The following is a 22,893-nucleotide window of genomic DNA, read 5'->3' as shown; positions in this document are numbered from 1 at the left end:
GCTTCGCCCTTGCCCTTTCGCCCCTCGGCATGGCCAAGCCCATGCGCGCCTTGGGCCCGGGGGCTACTGTCGGCGTTCTGGGAACGGGGGTCCCCAGACTTGCCTGCCTGCGGCCTACGGCATGGCTCGAATGGGGGCCCAACATGGCCCATCTTCATCAACGCTAGACTCAAGACCCTCGCGAGGGGCCAAGCCTCGCGAGGCGGACGACACGGTGCATCCTCAGGCGCAGCCTCATCAGGCTGGCTCGCGAGGAGGCGGAGGCATCAAGGCGGGGTACCTCGCGAGGTGCCCATGACGTAAGCCATGACGACTCAGGGCACCAGGCGGGTGCCAGCGCGCGCAGCGTCCTTCTTTCCTCTTTGGTGCAAAGGGGGCAAGCGCAGCCGCAGAGTACCGAGGCATCAGGCAAAGGTTGCCACTTCGGTGCAACGAGACCAAGACTAGGCGGACTACGAGACAGAGGTCACCATGGAGCCCAGCACGGCGTCATCACCAGAGCCTTTGGCAGGCGGAGACTGCTTTTGTCAGGACAAGTGTACTCGCTGTCCCCCTTTAAATTAGCCCGCCATTGTTGGATCCCTTCCCGCTCAATATTTGGGAAGAGGACCAGGGCCTCTATAAATAGGACTAGCCACCCACATAGCAGGGGGTTCGAGGGTTCGATCGGTTCGAGTGTTCGATCAGTTAGAGATTGGTCGCAAGCAGAGTGAGAGAGTGAGAGAGAGAGAGAGCAAGGGTGGCTGAACTCCTCATAGCAGTTCATCATCCCAGCCAAGAACAGAGCCTCGCGAGGCTGTCCTTGCTTGTATTGTTCATCATCACCAGCCCCAGGAGGCAATCCACAAACCACACACTGGAGTAGGGTATTACACCACATCGGTGGCCCGAAGCAGTATAAACCGTGTGTCACTTGTGCAGTTCTGTTAGTAGTTTAGTTCCTTGCGAGACGGTGAGGTTGAAGGCGTAATCTCCGCGCGCACCCCAGTGTTCGAACCTTAAGGGTCTGCCGGAACCCGAAATCCGACACCTCGTGACCGAGGCAGAGGTCGCGATCGTTGCCCCGGGCGAGGTCTACATGACTCGTGGCTGGAGAGAGACCGCCTGGGTTTGCAGGGTGAGGGGCATCTTCGTGGTCTACTTGGAGTACGATGGCGCTTCGGTGATGTTCTTCAAGGTCTTCGACGCGAACGGGCGCCGGCTGCAGTGTTGCCCCGGGAGAGGTGGCCAGGACCTCGCCATGGTGAGGGCTAGGCCCGTCGACCGCTCCCTTGGCGGCTCGGCAGGCGACGGAGGCGCCGGAGGATCCAGCGACTCCAGCAAGATCTTCACGATTCCGGGGACGAGTGACGACAGCTACGAGCCCCCGAGCCGGCGCCGCTCCTGGAGCAGGGCGGGCTCGTCTGGCCGTCGCCGACTTTGATCTGGATGGGGTTGGCGCGGGCGCTTTGCGGCCCACTGTTGATGATGGCATCTTTTGCAGGAGCGCATGTAGTTAGCATCGCTTAGGATCCGTTCCCTGCAAGGAATCAAAATGAGCCCCATGGGGGCTTGTAAGGTGCCTGTAATCCTGTTTGTCAATACATAACCCTTGCTGTAGAGCTGTGCGAGTTGCTGATTCCGTCTTACCTCAGTTCTCCCTTTCGAACCTCGCGAGGGCTTGGTGCTCTGCGCCGACAGGTCCCAGTCCCAAGGCGGCGTCAGCCGTCGCTGGTATGCCAGGTCGCGATGCCGTGGTCAAGGACAGGAGGTGAGCGACCCGGGGTCCGGTAAGAGCCCCTGAGTCGCGATGCTCAGGAGGTCCTCTTTGGCGCCCAAGCAGCCGTCGCTCAGTGAGAAAGGAGAGCGGCGTCGTTGACATGGAATTGCATTAGGTGCGGGGGTAGTGCTACGATAGCCGGTGCCTTCGGGTGATGACTTATCTCGAGAGTCGGGGAGTATTCCTGGTGTGTCGTCGGGCCCGCGCTTCGGCAGGAGCGGAATCCCTCGGCGAGGTCCTTGCGCGCCCCTTCTCCCCCGCCTTTGCCCCCCTTTCTGCTCTACATCCTCGGGTCCCGGCCCTCGAGCTAGTCTTAGCCGTCGCTGGTATGCCAGGTCGCGATGCCGTGGTCAAGGCGAGAGGGTGAGGGCTGGAGAGCCAGTAGGAGCCCTGAGTCGCGATGCTCAGGCACCCCCCCTTTAACGTGCAAGCGTTTCGCGTGGACGAGAGTGAAAGGAACGCCGTGAGGGCCTTGCCTGGCGCAACTCCCTTAGGGGATCCTGTAAACTAATCATAGAAGGAAGAAGAGGTTGCCATGACAATTATTAGTCTGCCCTTAGTTGCTTCCGAGGGGAGGTGAGGCACTGGAGGCTTGACGAGGTGGCGCCATGCGGGGCTGCCGCGGCTAGAGCTCAGCCATTCAGGTTTGTCGGCGTTGCAGGGACGGACCCATGCGCAAGCGTTGTGCCGTTATGGGAGCAATTCTGTCAGTTGGCGTCAGTTGAGCAGGCATCTAGATCAAACACGTTAGCCGCGAAGGAGGGGATTCATTCAAACAGATGCTGGGAAGGTAGACATCGCTGGGTCGGGCCCGAGCGACTTGGGGATGATGCAGCCCGAGGGGCGCCCCCAACAAAGCAAGCTAACGACATGAAATAAAAGGGATACATACCGCAGGGAGGGACCCACGCGGCCTGGGAACGATGCAGCCCTAGGAGGGCGCTCCCAGCTAGAAATGAAACTTGTAAGATGTCACCTGAGGGTGTCGAGGGCGAAGGGGTGTTGGTGCAGCAGACTCGGTGGGCTGCGGAAGCCGATCCTCACGAGGCCCCAGGCCCAGGGGCCTCGGGAGGCTCCGGAGGCGCTGGTAGCTCTTCGCGAATCATCTCCATCTCCGCCAAGGCTGCAGAACGCCTGTCTTCTTGAGCCTCCATGATGCCCCTCATGAGGCGCTGGCACGTAGCAACCGCGCTCGGCAGGCCGTAAGGCATGCGGACGTAGCTGTGGGGCGGACCCCCGCAACACCCCACTTGCGAGGGCCAGAGGCGCTCCATCGTAGCGACTTGGTTGAGCCCTGGTACGTCGATGCAGACGCGCAGCCCACCATCCTCGCCTGGATGGGGAGCCACAGCCGGTAGACGGCGGCAACCTCTCATGACTCTTGATTCCTGTAGTTCTTGAATGGCCTTGTCGACGAACTCCTGCGGGTCTGACCTTCCTTGCCTTGCTCCTTCTTGAGGGAAACGTGCTTCGAAACATGCCTCCACGTGGTGCCCAAGCGCCTCCCTCATGACCCTGGCCAGGTCGGTGGCCCTCCAGGGGAGAGCCCCCGAGCCCTGCCTGAGGAGGGCGCCGGGCGCGCTTTCCTATGCGATGGAAGGAGGTTCCCCCTGGGCAGATGCGGGCCTTGAGGGGCCCGCCTCCCCAGGGGCCGGTCCGGACGACGTCTTGTTCTTCTTGGGGGTGGTCTCGGGAAGCCTCCTGCTTCCGCGATCCGGGTCTTCCAGTGACGCGGCCTGAAAGGCTCGCTCCAGGGAACACACTGCATCCTTCTCTTCACAGGGCACTGTGATGACTCCGCCACATCCTGGCATCTTGAGGACATTGTAGCCATGGTGAGTCACAGCCATGAACTTGGCCAGCGCTGGGTACCCGAGCATGGCGTTGTACGGCAGGCGGATGTGGGCGACGTCAAAGTCGATGAGCTCGGTGCGGTAGTTGTTGCGTGCCCCGAAGGTGACTGGGAGGCGGACCTGCCCAATCGGGATCGTGGAGCCGTCGGTGACTCTGGAGAAGGGCTTGGTTGGCTGAAGCTGGTCGTAGGGCACATGGAGATTGTTGAACGTTTCCACGGACAGGACGTTGAGCCCTGCCCCACCATCAATGAGGGTCCTGGTGACCAGTACATTGCTGATGACTGGGGAGCAAAGCATCGGGAGGACTCCGGCTGTGGCTGCACACTTGAGTTGATCCGCCGAGCTGAATGTGATGGCGCATGCTGACCACCTAAGAGGGCGCGTTGCTTCAAGCCTGGGGAGGACTGCATTCACCTCGCGGGCAAACTGCTTGAAGATGCGTTGGGAGGCTGGGGCTTGAGCTACGCCTAGGATGCAGGCGATTGCGCGTGGCTCCTGGAAGCCCCCAGCCCCCTCGTCTTGATGGCGGTCCTCGTTCCTCCTTGGCTGAGGCGGCAGTGGAGGGAGGCCTGCGTGGCCCTGTGGGCGATCCTCACGAGGCTGATCCCTCCAATACCCCTCGCGAGGCAGGTCTCACCAGCGATCCTCGCGAGGTTGATCGCGCCACCCTGGGCGCGGGCCGCGGTCTTCCCAGCGTCCTGCGTTTCTTCCTCCTCCTCGGCCATAGCCCCGATCGGCGCGGTCGGGACGACGACCGATCCTTCCTTCTCGCATGGCGCAGAGTTCTTGGCATTCGTTGGTGTTGTGGGTGTGGAGGTTGTGGTACACACAGTACCGGCTGCCCCTGGGGGACTCAGGCAGATCTTTGCCCCGCTTGGTGTCTGGTCCTGCCGCGAGCACGACAGCCCCCTTGCGCTTCATGTCCTTGGCCTTGGGCTTCTTCTCTTCTGGGTCTGCGGCAGGCAGCTCGAGGAGGGAGAGGCGTCCCTCCTCAGCCCTGGCGCACTTGGTCGCCAAGTTGAACAGCTCCAGGGAGGTGCACAGGTCTTCATGCATTGCCAGCTCCTCCTTCATCTTGACGTCGCGCACACCATCGGAGAAGGCCGAGATGATGGCCTCCTCGGACACCTTGGGGATCTTGAGGCGCGCGCTGTTGAAGCGCTGGATGTACTTTTGCAGGGTCTCTCCGGGTTGTTGCTTGATGCGGCGCATGTCGCTCACGGCGGGTGGCCGGTCGCGAGTACCTTGGAAGTTGGCGATGAAGCTGGTGCGCATCTGGTCCCAGGAAGAGATCGTGCCTGGAGCCAGATTCAGGAGCCAGGTGCGAGCTCCTTCCTTGAGCGCCATGGGGAACCAGTTCGCCATGATGTTCTCGTCCCCGCTGGCAGCTTCGATGCCCAGCTCATAGAGCTGGAGGAACTCTGCAGGGTCTGTCGTGCCGTCGTAACGAGGAGGCAGGTCTGGCTTGAACTTGCCGGGCCACGCGATGCTACGCAGCTCGGTGGTGTAGGCACGGCAGCCTGCGGTGTCCACAAAAGGCTTTGGCTGGTGGAGGGCTCGGTCTTGAGGGTCCCCACGCACTGCAGCTAGGAGCAGCGCGGGGTCTTGGCGTGCCGGAGCTAGAGCAGGGTCACAGCGTGCCGGAGCAGGGAGCGCCCGGGCAGCTCCTTGCGGGCGAGGGACCTCTTGGCAGCTCCGTTCTTGCTGCCCTGGCACCTGGCGGAGCGGGTGCCGCCCAGGGGCCACGCGCCTTGGAGCCATGGCGTCTTCTTGGAGAGGAGGCGGCTGGTACGCCCCCGGAGCTTCGTTGCCCGCGCGGGGCGGGGTGTGGCACAGCGGAACGGACGGCGCGGGAGAGCCCCCTGCGGCGCGGACGAGCTCGGCGACGCGGTCGAGCCACTCTTCGTAGACGTCGTCGACGGGACGATAGTGCAGGAGCTCGTTTGCCACGATGAGCGCAGCTCGAGCCTCCAAGGGTGCGCGAAGTGCGCGGGACGAAGAACCAGCTAGTGTGAGCGATGGAGTAGCGGTGCGGCCGTCTTGCCGGACGGATGGATGCTGAGACGGAGCTTGCTGCTCACCCCCCATCGGGTCGGTGGCGCCGTTGATGGCGGGTAACGGGGAACGACGAGGACGTCCGTCGACAGGCGCCGTCTGGGCAACGCGAGAAGCGATGGCGGCCCGGCGCTCGGCGCGGGCCCGACGAGCATCGGACATGGACGCGACAGTCGGAGGAGAACGGGGCGGTGGAAGACGAATTCCGGGCACCCCTACCTGGCGCGCCAAATGTCGGATTTCGGGTTCCGGCAGACCCTTAAGGTTCGAACTCTGGGGTGCGCGCGAAGATTACTCCTTCTACCTCTCCGTCTCGCAAAGATCTAGACTACTGAAAGAACTACACAAGAGACACAAGGTTTATACTGGTTCGGTCCACCGTTGTGGTGTAATACCCTACTCCAGTGTGTGGTGGGTGGATTGCCTCTTGGGGCTGATGATGATGAACAATACAACGAAGAACAGCCTCGTGAGGGTCTGCTCTTGGCTGGGGCGATGAACTGCTAGGAGGAGTTCAGTCGCCCTTCTCTCTCTCTTTCTCTCTCTCTCTCTCTCTCTCTCTCTCTCTCTCTCTCTCTCTCTCTCTCTCTTTCTCTCTCACTCACTGCCTTACTCTCACTTGCCGATCCCGTTTGACTGATCGATCCCCGATTGACTGATCGATCCCCCCTACACTGTGGTGGCTAGTCCTATTTATAGAGGCCCTGGTTCTCTTCCCAAATATCGAGCGGGAAGGGAGCCAACAATGGTGGGCTAATTTGAAGGGGGACAGCAAGTATCAGCTATCCTGACAAAAGCAGTCTTCGCCTGCGCAAAGCTGGTGTTGACACCATCCTGGGCTCCACGGTGACCTCTATCTCGTAGTCCTCCTGGTATTGGTCTTGTTGCACCGAAATGGCAACCTTTGCCTGATGCCTCGATACTCCGCGGCTGCGCTTGCTCCCTTTGCACCAAAGAGGAAAGGACGACGCTGCGCGGGCTGGCACCCGCCTGGCGCCCTGAGTCGTCATGGCTTGCGTCACGGGCACCTTGCGAGGTACCCCGCCTTGATTTCTCCGCCTCCTCATGAGCCAGCCTGATGAGGCCGCGCCTGGGGAAGCTCCACGTCGTCCGCCCCGTGAGGCTTGGCCCCTCGCGAGGGTCTTGAGTCTTGTGTTGATGAAGATGGGCCGTGCTGGGCCCCCTTTGAGCCACGCCGCAGGCCGCAGGCAGGCAAGTCTGGGGACCCCCGTTCCCAGAACGCCGACAAGATCCATGACCCTCCCCTAGGTACATAGCTTCGTCAATAAAGCCGACACCGGTAGACAAAATAAATCTAGTAGTACTCCACTATATATAGGCAGGAGCCTCCGTGCTTGCTTGCTAGTGTTGCTCTCTTCATACTGTCTCGTCCTCTCCAGATGTAAACATGAGAGCGGTGGCCGGGGAAGGTGAGAAGGTGCAACGTTCACGCGGTCGTCCTCGGCGACGGCTCTTACCCACTGCCAGTGCATCTCGATTAGCGTGCCTTGTCATTCTCTTCCAAGCACTACTGGCTAGGGAGGGTGAGGGAGTCCTGGACTAAGGGGTCCTCGGGTGTCCGATCTATTGGATATGGGCCGGACTGGTGGGCCATGAAGATACGAATACCGAAGACTCTACCCATGTTCGGATAGGACTCTCCTTGGCATGGAAGGCAAGCTTGGCGTCAAGTATGAAGATTTCTTTCTCTATAACCGACCTTGTGTAACCCTAGATCCCTCCTGTGTCTATATAAATCGGAGGGCTAGGTCCGTAGATCCCCCGAATAATCATAGCCAGGCTAGACTTTTAGGGTTTAGCCATTACGATCTCGTGGTAGATCAACTCTTGTAATACTCATATTCATCAAGATCAATCAAGCAGGAAGTAGGGTATTACCTCCAAAGAGAGGTCCCGAACCTGGGTAAACATTGTGTCCCCCGTCTCCTGTTACCATCGCTCCTTGACACACAGTTCGGGACCCCCTACCCGAGATCCGCCAGTTTTGACACCGACATTGGTGCTTTCATTGAGAGTTCCACTGTGCCGTCCTCAAAATGTTTGATGGCTCCTTCAATCATCTACGACGATGCTTTCCAAGGAGAAGTCTTCCTCCCGGAACAGATCTTCGTGTTCGGCGGCTTCGCACCGCGGGCCAACTCGCTTGGCCATCTGGAGCAGATCGAAAGCTATACCCCGGCCACCTGGTCAGAATCGGAAGCTTGAGTTACGTCGCAGATATCCATGGAGACTTGATCTTCGATGGATTCGAGACCATGGCAGCCACTTCCAGCCACCACGATGAACATGACTTAGATCCGTCATCGGGCCATACACAGGAAATTACACCTGAAACCGCTCTGGCCTTAGATCCGGATCAGGTTGCGCCATCCGAGGACATGAAACTCAACCCCGCCACGGAGGCCGCAGACTCCACGACATTGGATCTGCACACGGACTTAACTTCAAGTAACATCTATGTCATCGAAGCTACTGACTCGTTTCCGGTTATAAGTTCCGAACTATGTGTGTCCGCGCATGTCGAACATGATGGGTCATCAATCACCGAATTCAGCGCCATGGACATCTTTGGGCACTCGCCTCTAGGCGACGTGCTAAACTCGTTAAGAGCACTATCAATAGCAGGAGGCTCATAGCCGAATAATGTCCGGCTCGAACAGGAGGCCGACGATGGAGAATTGCACTTCCCACCCACCGCCCGCTTCATAGCCACTGTCGAAGACTTAACCGACATGCTTCATTACAGCTCTGACGACATCGATGGCATGGACGACGATGCCGGAGAAGAAGAGGCTCAAAACCCTCCGTTCACCGACATTGATCGTCCGTGCCAGATTCATGGCAGCCCACACAAACCACCCAATCATACCAATAGAGACTGTTGGGTTTTCAAGCATGCCTGCAAGTTAAATGCAAAAATCAAGGATAAGGGATCGCAAAGTGAGGACGGCGATGAGGAGCCCCCGCCGCCGAACACAGGGGATAGAAGAAGTTTCCCCCTCAGGTCAAAACGATGAACATGATATACGCCACCCACATCCCCAAGAGGGAGCGCAAGCGCGCGCTCAGGGACGTCTACATGATCGAGCCAGTCGCCCCAAAATTTAATCCATGGTCGTCATGCCCGGTCACTTTTGATCAATGGGATCATCCGACCAGTATCCGTCACGGCGGTTTGGCCGCACTGGTCCTGGACCCAATAATTGATGGGTTCCACCTGACGTGAGTCCTGATGGACGGTGGCAGCAGCCTCAACTTGCTCTATCAGGATACAATTCGCAAAACGGGCATTGACCCATCACGGATCAAGCCCACAAAGACTACATTTAAGGGAGTCATACTGGGCATAAAGGCCCGCTGCATGGGCTCAATCACACTAGAGGTTGTCTTCGGATCTCTGGACAACTTCCCAAGTGAGGAGTTATCTTCGATATCGTCCCCTTTCGTAGTGGCTACCACGCACTGCTCGGACGAATCGCATTTGCTTGATTCAATGCGGTGCCACACTACGCTTATCTCAAGCTCAAGATGCCCGGACCATGCGGCGTCATAATAGTCAATGGAAACACGGAACGCTCCCTCCGCACCGAGGAGCACACCGCTGCCTTAGCGGCAGAGGTACAGGGCGGCCTTTTCAAATAGAACCTCAATTCGGCGGCCGATCCCTCGGACATTGTCAAGAGAGTACGAACCATTCTACAAAAGGACAGCTCGGCTCGTCAAGAGCTCGACTAGCAATTCGGCGTCCGTCCTAGTCCTGATCAAGTTGCGGCAATTGTACCATGCGTACATAATTACGCACTAAAAGTACCATGGACATGGATGGAGGCACAATCAGCTTGTGATCCTCAATACGGCTCGACCCCTCCGGACACACATAATTTCAATTTTACCTTTTTCCTTTTTTATTTTCCTCTTTTTCACAGGCCTTTCCTGGCGGCTTGACCATCAATTCTTTTTGAAGGATAAAAACAAACCAAGGCGACAAGGAGCATGGACGTACTGGGGAATCTTTAGGTGGTAAATAGCCTTCTGCTTATTGCATCATTTGTATAAATGCACTTCAACGCACCAATGAAATTATCATAGAAACAGTTTGTGGCCCAAATTTTACGGCCCTAGCTTACCTCTTGTTCTTCTCCTGTTTCCCTTTTGTCTTTTCTTTTCTAGTAACTTTATCAGATAACACCCATACACTTTGGTGCGTTTCAAATTGTCAGGGGCTTCATAGCGCCCCATAGCATAGCAACAAAAGTCCGAACACTTTTACAGTACAGTTCGACACCCTGAATTTAGCACTATATGCGTTGGCTCCGAATCATGTCTTTGGTGAATAGTTGGGTTGCCCGGCTCCTGTGCTTACTACCTTATGTTCCACTATATCGGCCAGGGTAGTAAAGGGAGCACCACTACGATTGTGCCCTGCTTTACCCAAGTGTGCACCTCAGTAGAGGAAGCCAAAAACTGACTGTCATGGTGCGGCGAGAGCCGGTCAGCTCTTCGGAGGTCTCAAATCCTTAATGGTTTTTTCGCATTATGCGAGGGATCGGTACTTACCCGATCAAGTGTTTATAGCATAGTCCGAATACTAGGGGCTGCGCCTATATTTCTATCTGTCAAACTCCTATTGCTAAGTGAGGGTGCTAAAGCCACATAGTTCGATTGCCTGGTTCGTCGCACTAAACACCTCCTTCAAGGACCAAACAATTGGAGCAAGAGTGTTTAGATTACATCCTGAACACCCCTGTATTTCCTACGTTGGGGCAGAAGACGACGATTGGCCAACTCTCAGATTTCACATAACACGGCCGCATAGGAGGAGAATTTTTTAACAAAACATTATATTACATAACGATTTTGTTTCATCATACAGGGCAAAGACAACATGATTGTATTCATTCGAAAATAGTGTCTTGCGCACATTGCGTTGCTACAATGTGCAACCCCTCCAGGACATCTGCAAAATACCGCTTAGGCGTGCGGTGCTCCTTGCCCTCTGGCGGCCCCTCGATCGTCAGCTTGACGGCATTCATCCTCGCCCACCATATCTTGACGCGGGCGAAGGCCATGCGCGCACCTTCAATGCAGGCCCATCGCTAGACGATGTCCAACCGAGGACAGGCGTTCACCAGCCGCTTCACGAGTCCAAAGTAGCTGTTGGGCATAGCTTCGGCTGGCCACAGCCGGATTATCAAATCCTTCATGGCCAGTTCGGCCACGCTATGCAACTCCACCAGTTGTTTTAGCTGATCGGTGAAGGGCACAGGATGCTCTGGTGCAAGATACTGCAACCAAAACAACTTCTCCACCGAGCTCCCTTCTTCGGCTCAGAAGAACTCCGCGACGTCAGACACACTACGCGGCAAATCTGCAAATGCCCCTGGAGAACTCTGAATTCGGGTTAGTAGGAGATATTTCTTCTTCACATGCTTGCTTTGCATACTAAATGCCATACCCGCTGCAATCTTCTTGGCCTCCTAGATCCCCTGGAGGGCACCCTGTGCTTCAACCCAGGACGCTTCTGCGCTTTGGCGAACTTTTGAGAGTTCGGCCTCTCGAGCCGAAACATCTCCCTTCAAAGCCTCATACTTCTTGACAGCATCTTGGAGATCCTGCTGGACCTCATTCAGCCTGACCTTAAGCTTTTTACGAGCAGCCTGCTCCTTGACAACTTTTCCCTCGGCTTCGGCCAGGGCCTTTTTCAGGGCCTCTACCTCGGTCTTCGCCCCTACACATATCATGACACTACGGTCAGTATATATCATTCATACTTTCCGAATACATAGCAAGTCACTACATACCTAGCTGGTCGTCCAGCTGCTTCATCGCCTGGCCGAGCTCTTCTTCGGCCAGCTCCAGTTTCTGCTTTAGTCCGGAGACTTCGGCAGTGTGAGAGGTCGCGGCCAGTAGTGATGCCTGCTTATTCAAATCAGACACAGTTTGGTTAGCTTCCTGCGAAATTTAATTGATCCTCTGCCCGACTTTTCTTTCCGAACACCAGACAGTGTCTCAGGGGCTACTGTTTATATTGGGATTTTTTTGGTTAAACGCTGCTTACCTCAAAACCTGTTAGCAGGCCACTTCAGGCTTCAGCCAGTCCGCTCTTAACAGACTGAACTCAATCACCGTACCCATAAGGATACGGTGTTCTTCGACAATGGAAGTGCCTCGTAGCGCGTCCAATAGATTATTCGGTGCCTCTGGTTGGACAGAGGTCGCCGGCAGGATGGGCGCGCCTCCTTCTCTTGAAGGAGGCTGCTTGTCGGAATTCGGGGCCGTATGGGTCTCCGGATCCGTGCTCGGAGAGGGGCCGAATTGAGCACGGACCCCATCGTCAGTCTCCATGGGGGCTTGTTCCCCCATGTGTCTGACAGCCGAGGTGTCTCCCTCCGGCGCTGCCTTGACGGCCTCCTGAACCTCTCCCTGGCCTGGGAAGGTCCTTTGGGACAGCACCTCGTCGTCTCCCTTGGCCTTGGGAGAGTAAGCGGCCGGCGGTGTCCCCATGGCCATCTCCTTTGAGTCCAACGAGCCTCTTGATGAGGATCGCTGGTAGCTATCATGGGCCGTACTGCAATGACATGATTAAACTATGTAAAATACCATAAGGTGGAAAGGCCGGATAATTGGACGTGTATGGGTTCTTAGCACTCACGATGCGGCCACGGGCTTGTTCCGGGGGCGTCGCTCCAGACTACTGTCGACGTCCCATGCAGAGCTGCCCACGAGTGGGCCTTTCCGCTTCTTGGGCGCCTCCGCCTCCAGAATTGTGGAGGCCGCCCTCTTCTTCCTCCCCCCATCAGGGGGAGAATCTCTCCTCCTCCTCCTCGTCATCGTCATCTTTGGCGGCGGAGGAGCGGGTCTTGTTTTCAGACGTCGCGTCCGAAGCGCCCTTGCGAAGAGGGCCACTCTGAACCCCCTTGGCCTTACCCTTGGCCTTCTTCTCTGGAGCCTTATAGGGCACCGGCACCAGCATCTTCGCTAAACGGGATGATTGGTTCTTCAGGCAGCGGAGCTGGACACCAGATCCGTTTCGCCCTCTCCATTCATTCCTGAAGAAGCAATGATAATAAAAGCTCAGATATCATCCTTGAAACAAGTGAGTAGAGGATGCGTTAAAACTAACATACCTCATTGGCGAGGTGGTTCATGTCATGCCCGTGGTCCTAGTCTGTGGCTGGCGGTGTCTCGTTGCCCTTGAAGAGCAACTTCCAGGCGTCTTCGTGAGTGGTTTCGAAGAGCCTCTTCTGGGTATGGTGCTTCTTCGGATTGAACACCCATAAAGGGGGACTTCGGCTTTGGCATGGGAGAATCCGGCGAACTAGCATCACCTGGATTACATCGACAAACTTGATATCTTTTTCCACCATGCTTTGAACGCGCGTCTGCAGCGCTATCAGCTCATCTGACGAACACTAGTTCGGGATCTTCTCAACCCAGGAGGTGAGTCGCATGGGAACGCCGGAGTTGAATTCGGCAGCTATGGCCCAGGTGGCGCCATGGGGTTCTGTGATGTAGAACCACTATTTTTGCCATTCCTTGACAGTCTGCACAAAAGTGCCTTTTGGCCAGGAGACATTGGTCAGCTTGCTCACCATGGCGCCTCCGCACTCCGCGTGTTGGCCATCCACCACCTTCGGCTTCATGTTGAAGACCTTGAGCCACAGCCCAAAGTGGGGATGGATGCGGAGGAAAGCCTCACACAAGATGATGAACGCTGAGATGTTCAGGAAAGAGTTCGGGGATAGATCATGGAAGTCTAACCCGTAATAGTACATCAGCCCGCGGACGAAAGGGTGGAGTGGAAACCCTAGCCCGCAGAGAAAATGAGGATGAATACCACCCTCTCGTTGGGCTTCGGTGTGGGGTCGACTTGCCCCTCGGCTGGAAGACGGTGGGCGATTTGCTTCGCCAGATACCTGGCCGCCCGAAGCTCAGTGATGTCCTTTTCCTTGACAGAGGAGGCCATCCACTTGCCTTGACCTTCGGATCCGGACATGGTTGAGTGCTTGCTCGAGTAGGAAAAAGATGAGAACTTGGCGCTAGAGCTCAAGAGTGGAAGGCAGGAGAAGAGAGAAGGTGTGGGAGAAGGAGGGGAATCCTTATCCCCTTATATAGGCAGTGAATATCAAACGCCTCTCCGCTCGCCCTAAAACTCGCCTATTCCCAAGGGTTGTGTAAACGGCACGGTTGAGTTACCCATTCCTGTATTGATGAGAATCCCGCAATAAGGGGACACGATCTCTGCTTTGACAAGATGTGCCAATGGAAACCGCATATCGAAGCGCGGAACGGCGCACAAAAATGGTTCGATGTAGTGACCGAACAGACATGATGTCATCTTGCAAAAATTGTCAATATATGGGACCCCTTCATTTTATTCGAAGACTATCTTGGAGTATTCGGGAAGTGGAACCCGCCTTGCAATGCCGAAGACAATCTCCGCGCAGGACACATCGTCATTGAAGCCTGGTTCAGGGGTTACTGAGGGATCCCTGGACAAAGGGGTCCTTGGGTGTCCGATCTATTGGATATGGGCCGGACTGGTGGGTCGTGAAGATACGAAGCCGAAGACTCTAACCATGTCCGGATAGGACTCTCCTTGGCGTGGAAGGCAAGCTTGGCGTCAACTATGAAGATTTCCTTCTCTGTAACCGACCTTGTGTAACCCTAGATCCCTCCTGTGTCTATATAAACCAGAGGGCTAGGTCCATAGATCCCCAGAATAATCATAGCCAGGCTAGAATTTTAGGGTTTAGCCATTATGATGTGGTTGTAATACTCATATTCATCAAGATCAATCAAGCAGGAAGTAGGGTATTACCTCCACAGAGAGGGCCCGAACCTGGGTAAACATTGTGCCCCCCGTCTCCTGTTACCATGGATCCTTGACGCACAGTTCGGGACCCCCTACCCGAGATCCGCTGGTTTTGACACCAAGAGGTCCTCCGACCCCTTCTTCCTCGCTGCCATGGTGTGGGCAGATCCGGCATCCCTCCGCCCACCTAGCGACATCCCGGTGACCCTTAGGTATAACTTCCTTCGAAACCGGCCTTGCTCTACTTCCCGAGCTCCCGACGTCGCTGCATTTGTATCTTTTACTATTTTCCTGGCCCCCTCGTAGATACTCCCTCCATTACAAAATAGATGACACAACTTTGTATTAACTTTGTACTAAAGTTAGTACAAAGTTGAGTAGTCTATTTTGGAACGGAGGGAGTAGGATCGATCGGTTGTTCGGAAGCCACCTAAATATTTACTGTTAAGAGGTAAAACTAGTTCATGCACTCGAATCTAGTACTACTTGGTTCAAACAAGGAAGAAAGGGGTGGGGTGGGGTGGGGGAAGATTTGTTATCTGAATCGAGGAGTTGGTCGAAAGAGGAAATAATGGGGGCGAAAAGTAGCAGAGACTGGCTATCCAACTGGTCTCTAGGTCTAATAGGGAAATAAAGGGAAACATAGTACAAACTCAATATAAACCCGATCTATTGGTTTAAAAAGGAAAGAAAGTGGGGACTGGGGGACAAGTCAACAGATTAACTCCAGCACTAGATTTGCTAGCGTCACACAGTATAAGGTGGCTATACCGAACAAAAATGGGACCAACCCAGATATCCTGTTCTGATGTTTTTGCCCCGAGCCACTCTTATGTAATGCCACTGGTAAAATGTAGCAATCGCACTGCTAAAAGTAAGGACACGTTAAACCAATGGTGATGGTAAAATGAAGAAATGGCACCATTAAAGTAATGTCGTATTTAACGGTTGTCATAGTTAATCCTAATGCCCACACTAATATCTAGCAATGTTGTTGCTTTAGAAATTTCTATTGTCCTTGTAGGATTGCCATTCAGATAAGGAACATGCCTTTTTCATTTGATGTATGTTTCATCACTTGTTTGTCACCCTCCTTTCCACCTTTTTGTGCAAACAGAGATATACATTTCACGCTTGATCTTAGTTCAACTGGACAAATGATATTCAAATTATAGTAGAACATTCCAGGAGCTTCACAACCAACCTTGATGTTGCTCAATTTTATTGTAACTAATGAAGAAGAAGCTTTGTGGGTTTCGTATTCTGATGGAAATGGAACCGGGGCTGGAGCCCTTTTCTTAAAAATGAAGAAGAAGCTACTAGCTCATGGGACATTGCCTCATTTTATGTGAACTGCACCAAAAGGTCCCATGAATTGAATCATCCATGTTGGTGAATGGTGTCATCCCTTCTACGATGGCATTGACTGCAGACATGGTTCCCATCATGAGGTATGTTCCTTTTTGGACTGACCGTTTGCCAAAGATCCTGCATGTTGAGTCTGCTCTTGTGCTACTGTTTTGGCACTGCCATGACAAAGCAGTAATGTTATTATTTTGCACCTTAATCTAGTGGCACTATTAATTTGAGGCAATGTTTTGGCACCGCTAGTGGCACTAATTTTTTTTATATATCGAAAGAGGGGGTTTCCTCCGATTTCATTAAAGAAATCCAACCATAGAGAAACATTATCCGACAACATCTCAGTGTAAATGGACAGTTATGCAACTAGTACTAGAACGACTGAGTACTAGCAGGAGACAAGTTAGCCACATAAGCTAGGTAGGTAGGGGGATGCAGCACCAGCTCGACCAAGTTTGGATTACAACCCAAATGCTACCACAAAAATATAAGAGGGAAGATAGGGACTGAAAGAGCCAGCTTCAGCATCCCAGTCGAAGCACCCCCGGCCTCCATCCTTGCGACGCACGGTACACCTCATTTGCCACCTGCTCAATCCTAGTGCCACTGATAAAATGAAGTAAGAATACAGTTAAAATAGAGTGAGTGTCCTCTCTATCATTTCGTTTCCAGTGTAGATAAAGAAAGTGCTTCTCTTTGTTAGTATATGTTTCATCAACTAGTCCCATTGTTAATGTTTAAGCGTTTCTGCAAATTAGGGAGCTTAATTTTAGTTGATCTGCACAAAAATGGAGATTGGAATGTCTCAAGGCCCCTCCTTGTACTACCACTATACACTGATGTTCATCACTGGCAGAAGGTGTATCGGGGAGACTTGGGTCAATTTCCAGTATGAGGCATACCGTATGAGGCATCGCAGGGCCCATCTCGCCCTCGTAGCTTGGCATACTATGATACTATCGCAATATTTTCTTCTATTTATTAGTTTATGTTTCATCGACTGGTGACACTATAATGTAATCATGCCTTTTCATTATCTGTGCAAACAGGATTATTCAGCTGCATTTTGGTGGAACTGCACAAATGTACGGATGGAACCGGCATATATGCAGAGTGCAAGGTGCCAAGTAAAAATTACTGACACCAACCCTGCTCCATCTAAGCATCGGCATCCACCACCATCAGTGGGATGTGTGGCGCTCACTGTGGACGGATCTTTCTCGGCAGCAAATCCTCTAACCAAATACTAGTAGCTTAGACTTCAAAAAAATACTAGTAGCTTATATTGGCAGTTTTCTAGCGTGTACTCTTTTCTAAAAGAAGCACCAATCTATTTTTCTTTATTTGTACACAGTGTCGCAACTTTGACCCAAAGGTCCAGAGCTATCTTAGGGTGATTGGCGTAGTACTCGGAGACTGATTGTAAGCATGATTTTTATTAGCTATCACACTGATTGTAAGCATGAGCAGATGGAAGATTAGGTTAGTCGAAGCTTACCTTAAACCCTACCGACGCCATTGAAACGAGGCGAGCGTCGAGGGAACCGTGGAGAACGGCGGGGAAGCAACGTCGCGCCATCCGGCCTCCTCTTGTGGTGGGAAAACGAATACTCATGTGGCTCTGGCTGGCTCTACAGCCTCACGAACGGCACACCGTACTTGATCGATTCGTTATCCTCTCGGTGCCCGACCTTCGACCTGTATGCCCACCACCTCCACCTGACTTTTGTCCTGGGCGAATCTGTGTGCTCCATCTCCCATAGGAGATACTCGATGAACTCGAAGGACTGCGGCATGACTGCCGTCGAGGATTACATCGCCACTGTCTCGCTCTTTCACATACATTGCCACATGACCCTCACTGTCCTCGAAATCTCCCACTCATTGTCAAACCAAGTAAGGATCTCCTTCAACCTATCTAACTTTGCCTGGTCGCCGCCGGCGATCTGCCTGATTCGCTGCTGCATCCTCTCCATAGATGTCCTTCTGAGTGGTCCGATGCTAGCTTTGGAAGATGGGAGGAGAGACGGTGATCTTGCAATAGAGAAGAGGGAGAGGCGAGACGGTGGTTTTGCAATGGAGATGATGGAGAGGAGAGGGGGTGGTTTTGAAATGGAGAAGAGGGAGAGGCGAGACGATGGTTTTGGAATGGAGATGATGCGGAGGAGAGGTTTCCCTGCCTTTCGGTCACTGACAGGTGGGCCCCGCGCTTGGTGGGACCCATGTTTCAGTGCCTCAATGGCAGGATGGGCTACGTCAGGGGATCCTCGTCCGAGGAGAGAGGAGATGGTTTTGCAATGGAGAAGAGGGAGAGGCGAGACAGTGGTGTTGGAATGGAGATGATGGAGAGGAGAGGAGGTGGTTTTGCAATGGAGAAGAGGGGGAGGAGCGTGCGGCAGCGATTTAGGTTTGGACGAGAGGGTCGGCGAGCTGTGACTGGATCAAAATCAAAATCAATTTACCCATCAATTAAGAAAGCGAGCCCACATTAACTAGTCTCCCTTTTATTCTGGGTCATAATTGACCATGATTTTCACAAATAAAATATATGTTATATGTTGCAAAAATAATATAATTTGAAAGTACATTCAAATACGAACCAAACGATACAATTTTTGGTGACATGCATTCACATTTTGCTTGTCCAATACAGTACGTGGTCAAACTTTGACCCAAAATATGCAAAACAAAAAAATACTTCCAAGACCAGCGCCGCTCCTCTCCTCTTCCATTTCAAAATCACCGCCCCTCCTCTCCTGTTCCAATCCAAAACCAGCGCCGCTCCTCTCCCGTTCTAATCCAAAATCAGCGCTGCTCCTCTCCTCTTCCATTCAAAAACCACCACCGGCGAGTGAAGGTGTTGTGGAGAAGTAGATCGATGGAGGAGTACAACCGATACGTGAGGATCGCAGACGGCGACCCTGTGAAGCTAGCTAGGATGTTGGAGATACAGTCTTGGTTTAACAACAAGGACCAACTAGAGGCAACGGCGACATCCATGGCCAAATATTTACAACAGAGCGAAAAGGTGACGATACTCCCGAAGGGAGTCGCGCGGGAGTACATAGAGCTGCTCCTCTAGGCCATGGAGCTGCTCCTCTGGGCCATGGAGCAAACAGATTCATCGAATCCGATCGTGAGGGAGCGGTGCTGGGAGTATCAATCCCAGATGGAGCATCCACCAGAGATTGAAGGATCGAGCTTCTACAGGGTGCCATTTGTGAGGGTGTCGTGCCAGAGCGAGCCGGTGGAGTCTTCGTCGACGGAATGCAGCTGCAAGAGGAGAAAAGCAGTTGGCCCGACAACGCTTCCCCGCCATCCTCTCCCTTGCCATTCACATCGTCTCACGGGGTGGATGTCTGCCGCCGAGGAATAGGAGGGGACTGCCCCCCCTAGACCAATAGTCGGGCAGGTTGTGAATTGTCAGGAGGAGCTTAGGGTTGTCAGTATTTGCAGGTTGTGAATTGTGTTTTGTGTTGTGTATTTTTGAGAGTACTTTCGGATATGAATGTCTTTTGAATTTTAGAGTTGCGGTATTGAGCATATGAAGTTTTTTATGAATTCTAGAGATCTATTTTTAGCACTTAAAATGTAGTTTCATAGGAGTATAAAAGTTTAGACAATGTGATTCTCAGAGAAGAAACTGCAAGTCTCTGTTTCAGATAAGAAACTGCAAGTTCAGTTTCAGATAAGAAACTGCAACTTTCAGAGGCAGAGCATTTATACTAACACGGCCTGTTTAAACAGGGTTAACATCATGTTGGAAGTTTTATTCATGGTCGAAAATGGAACTACCAGCTAGTTAACATCATGCTGATCAACATTCATGCATAGCACATCTTCATGTGATGCACAGTCAAAAAGATATGGTATTTCCAAAATGCCCACACAATGTCGAGTGTGTGAAAAACAGAGAATACGAGGGACGAAGTTTTGGCAAGTGTTGGACGTGGTGTATGTAGATGACAATGGGGACCCACATGTTAATAATGGCAGAGGCAAAAAAATTGGAGATATTTTCCCTGCATCAGCTGGAATCGAACCCGAGCGGAACAGTTGTCGGGTAGTGTCACTTGGCCACTGGGCTAGTTCAGTACTTTTGTTACAAATAAGGCACTACCTTGGGTGGTCCGATCACCTCCTGCGCCTTTTTGCACTCGCCGCAGCGCCGCTGTCTGCCGTTGTGAACATGCTAAACAAACAAGACAAATCTGGAGAGGACTGTAGGTGGAGAGGCGGACAGTCGAGACCCACCAGGTCTATGGCCGTACGCAAGCAAGTGCCTCATCAAAAAAAACTTCCTCCTAATGCTATACTGACGTTGGGGCCCACGGGTTTGTCAACATAGTTACATATTTTTAGGTGCTTCAATGTAGGAGATAAATTCACAACGAAGCTGTGGAGCTGGCGGGTAGTATCATTTATTATCACTAGGGCAGCAAGTATCCGTTGGGTTTTGGGCTGCCCCGTCTAGGCTTTCTTTCTTAACATGCGTAGCCCACGACATGCCGTTTTGTATGTTTTTTGAGGGCCGTCATGTATCGACCGGCCTATGAATCTCCCATCCGAGGTTTTATTTTTCCTGAAACATCGACAACCCAATTTATGTATTTTTTGAAGAAAACGCAGAGGTCTGTTCTATTTTTCTATATAAGAATAGGAACGCCTGGTCCAACTTTTGTTTCCCTTCTAACTATATTATATATATTTAAATTATTTTATATGTTATTATATATTATTTATATTTTCATCATATATTTAACAGATACTTTCATATGTAAGAAAACAATATCCCACTTCTTATTAACTTACAAAAATAATTTCTTAACAATAAAATACTGAATTTTTTGCCAACGAAAATCCTGGTGATTGTGTACAAAAGCTTGGTAAGATTTAAGAACCAATGTAATAATAAATCACTTATTAATTAAACATATTTATAACAAAATGCTCAACCCCTATTTATTTATTGATAACATTGCTGCGCCCAACCCCACATTATAATTAGAATCAGCCTAGCAAAATCGTGTATTTCGAGAAAGTGCAAATGGCATGTAATTTGTTAGGAGAAAAATAAATGGGCCGCATGGACGCTACATTATTTGTTCACCCAGCCCATCAAATGGACTGTAATTCTAGAAAAAAGAGATCAAATTGACTTTAAATTCTGAAAAATGGGTTGAATATGTGCCACATTTTTGGAGGCTGAAATGTGGGCCAATAGGTCGAAGCCAACGCAAGTCATTGTCAACTTAGTCAACAAATGATTCTGACATCATTACCCGTTGGATTTACATCCAACGACCGACATCCATCTTCAATCTCTCGTCTTCTTCCTCCAGGACCGCCGGGACCACCAGCTCTAGCCTCCTGCTGCTAGCAGCTCTGCTTAGCACGCTTCCCTGTGAAGCGCTACCCCACCATCGGCCAGGCCATCCCTCCCCCCTCCACACCTCCTGTTCTTCTCCACCGACAGCTGAACCACACCGCACTAGAACAAGTTAACCTTCATACACCTCTCCGTCTGCGACTCTACTCCTACGTCTTCCCATCTCCGGCTCGTTGTTGTTTGGGGCCTCGCCATCGTCCACCACCTTGGGTGTGCTCGGCGCGGAGTAGTCAACATGGTCAACGGACGACATCCATCGGAAGTAGACTGTGAGTGGAGAGTCTGACAGCTGGGTCCATGGCCGCACGCAAGGAAATGCCTCCTTATTACGCGCAAAATAATGATTCCTCCACCTGACAGTTGGGACCCACCGTAAGGGCCTCTGTATTTCATGAAAAAAACGTTCCCCCCGCTGATAGGTCAGATCCGCCAGCTATATCTTTGCATGCAAGGAAGTGCCTCCTTATTACGCACAAAAAGATGAATACCCCCTGCTAGCTGGGACCCACCATAGTGGGAGGCTGACTTGTGGGCCTACTAAGTTGATGGGGACAGGGGGCTTTATCAACTTAGTCAATATGAACGATTCTAGCTCCAGTGAACGTACGATGTCCATCCAACGGTGGTAGTGCTTCTTCAACCTCTGGTCTTGTTGCTCTAGCCGCCGAAACCAGCGCTGGTCGTGCCGCCTTCTCCTACTTCCCATGACCGACTGTGATGCCGTGGAGGCCTCACCGCCCCCTACTACTCCAAGCGCTAGCCAGGCCCTGCGGCGACGGCAGCCTCGCACCGTAGCCGACCAGTGAACCCTTGTACTCCTCTCTGTGTGGGCATCCACTGCCGCGTCTTCCCCGGCTTCGCGTCGTCCCCTTCCTAGGCCTCGCCATCGTCCACCGATCTGGTGCTCTCGCCGCGGCGTGGTCAAGGAACTGCTTCCATCGAAAGGGTACTATACATGGAGAGGCTGACAGCTGGGTCCACGGTCGCAGCAAGGAAGTGCCTCCTTATTTCACAGAAAATAATGATTCCTCCACCTAACAGCAGGGACCCACCGGATAGGCCATCGTATTTCGTGAAGAAAAACATTCCCCCCTGACTGCTGGGACCCACCAGCTGCATCTTCGCACGCAAGGAAGTGTGTCCATATTACGGGAGAAAAAATGATTCGCCCCCCTGACTGCTTGGACCCGCCAGCTACATCTTCGCACACAAGGAAGTGCCTTCCAGTCGCGACCCACCCGGTCGAAGCGTACGTATCGTTATCATTCTGGTCGCGAACGTGTACGTACATACTAGTCGATGTAGAGGCGCGCACATGTGGTAGTAGAGGTGCACACGTGTGGTAGTAGAGGCGTGCACGTAGCATGTACACGTATGTATAGCGGCCAGGGTGCAAGAAAGTAAATACGGCCACGTATGTACATACGGGCGGGGTCTCGAATGCCCACTCGCGCATACGTAAGGCCATGGCTCGTGTACATGGCTGTGGCTGGGTCGGAATGGAGAAACTGCGTCGTCATCATGTTCATGGGGAGGCAACGGAATGCGTCATTTTCATCGGGAGGCAACGGAACGCATGCTGTTCATTGGGAACCAACCGGCTTGGATGGAACAACCGATGGAAACGAGGAATGGC

Source organism: Triticum aestivum, chromosome 3A (assembly GCF_018294505.1).
Source record: "Triticum aestivum cultivar Chinese Spring chromosome 3A, IWGSC CS RefSeq v2.1, whole genome shotgun sequence".
Classification (NCBI taxonomy): domain Eukaryota; kingdom Viridiplantae; phylum Streptophyta; class Magnoliopsida; order Poales; family Poaceae; genus Triticum; species Triticum aestivum.
The sequence above is the reverse complement of the archived record's forward strand: the minus strand, read 5'-3'. Positions refer to the sequence as shown.